The 1,988-nt window shown below is 49.3% G+C and overlaps 1 pseudogene; it reads right to left on the bottom strand.

Annotated features, from left to right (window-relative positions):
- Positions 1–1,449: 1,449 nt before the first annotated feature.
- Positions 1,450–1,588, bottom strand: LOC125517758 (small nucleolar RNA Z247; annotated as a pseudogene).
- Between the last annotated feature and the right edge of the window lie 400 nt (positions 1,589–1,988).

The raw sequence follows: 1,988 nt of genomic DNA, 5'->3' as shown, positions 1-1,988 counted from the left end.
AATTTGGTGTATCACCAAACAATCGAGTGAGTGGAGTCTCAAAGTTTATAACTTTGCTTGGCATCCTATTGATTAAATAGGTGGCAGCAATGAAGGCATCATCCCAAAATTTCAAGGGCATGGAGGCTTGAGCAAGTAAGGATAGACCAACTTCAATGATGTGACGGTGTTTACGTTCAGCTGACCCGTTTTGCTGATGAGCATGGGGGCAGGAGACATGGTGAGAAATTCCTATTTTGGTAAAAAAGGAATTCAACTTTTCGTACTCCCTTCCCCAATCTATTTGAAGAGCTAGGATTTTGTGATCAAATTGTCGTTCAACAAGATTTTGAAAGTCATGAAATTTTTGGAAAACTTCAGACTTGTGTTTGATAAGGTAGATCCATGTGAATTTACTGAAATCACCTATAAAACTCACATAGTATTTCTTTCTTCCTACGGTTTCAACGGCAGGACCACACACATCAGAAAAGATAAGTTCCAAAAGAAATTTTGATTCACTCATAGATTGAGGATATGGTAGCTGGTGACTTTTTCCCTTTTGGCATGCGTCACATACAAATTTATTATCATCATTGCTAGCACATGGGAGCTTATTCTCACTAATGATCTTCCTAACAACAGTGGAAGATGGGTGACCTAAACGTCGGTGCCACCAGTCCGAAGATGGCTTGGTGACACTTAGCACATGCTTCGTGACGTTTCTCCCGATGTGTTTGAGAGGATAGAGACCTCTCCTACCCCTGCCGCGAAGTAGAACCCTCTTCGTTTCCAGATCCTTGACAAGAAAAAAATGAGGGTGAATTTCAACGAAAGTGTCATTATCAAGGGCAAGTTTACTTGCAGAGATCAAACTTTTAGTGGCCTTCGGAACGTGAAGAACATCATTTAGGTGAAGATCACGATCTGGGGTATAGATAGTTGTATGACCAATATGATTAATCGCCATACCTGAACCGTTGGCTGTGTGAATTTGCTCATTGCCGGTGTACCTCTCCCGGACCGTGAGCTTCTCCAAGTCACCGATGATATGGTCACTTGCACCACTGTCCATATACCAGTTTGTGTCTATGCCGTACTGAGGAGCAGCAATATTTGCCGAGCGCTCTTCTCCTCCCTAGTAAGAGGAGTCGTAGCGCTTTCAGCACTTACATGCCATGTGCCCAACTTTGCCATAGATCTGGCACGTTGGTCTGGCAGTGGAGTTGTTGTTGAAGCCGCCGCCGCTTCCTCCTGGATTGCCACGGCCGCCAGCGCTGTTGGGCTTGTTGTTGAAGTTCCGGCCGTGGTCACCACCGCCGCCGCCTTGCTTGTTGTTGTTGAAGACGTGACCGCGGTCACCACCGCCGCCGCTGTTGCCGTTCTGCTTGTTGTTGGAGTTGTTGAAGTGCCCACGTGACGTAGCATTGGCGGAGGATTGGGAGGCTCCCCCGCGAAGATTCATATGCGTCTCGAAGCTCAACAGCTGCGAGTACAGCTCCGGGACAGTCACAGGTTCGACCCGTGAGCACATGGCAGACACCACGGGGTCGAACTCCTCCTCCAGCCCGGCAAGGATGTGCGAAACCACATCTTCTTCATCCACCTTTTTTCCTGAGGCAACTAACTCATCACAAAGGGTTCTGATCTTACCAACGTACTCTGTAATGGTGGAGTTTCCCTTCTGAAGATTCGCCAGTGCAATCCTGACATTGACAGACCGCGCTCGGGTATGCGAGGTGAGCATCCCTTGCACGGTGTTCCACAGCTCCGCTGCGGTGTGGCAAGTCGCCACCTGAATAGCCATCTCACGTGGTAGCGTAGTCAACAGGTAAGAGAAAACCCGCTGATCGCGAGCGTGCCAGGTGCCGAACTCAGGGTTGGGGGCCTTCGACTTGGTCTTGCCGTCGTCGCTAGTGACCTCGATCTGCATAGGCGGCACCTCCTGCTCCAGATCGAGGAAACCCGCCATCTGCGCCCCCCTGATGGCAGAGAGGACGGTGGCGCGC

Source organism: Triticum urartu, chromosome 2A (genome assembly GCF_056163025.1).
Source record: "Triticum urartu cultivar PI428250 chromosome 2A, HENAU_Tu73, whole genome shotgun sequence".
Taxonomy (NCBI): Eukaryota; Viridiplantae; Streptophyta; class Magnoliopsida; order Poales; family Poaceae; genus Triticum; species Triticum urartu.
This window is presented reverse-complemented; position numbering and strand designations above follow the sequence as displayed.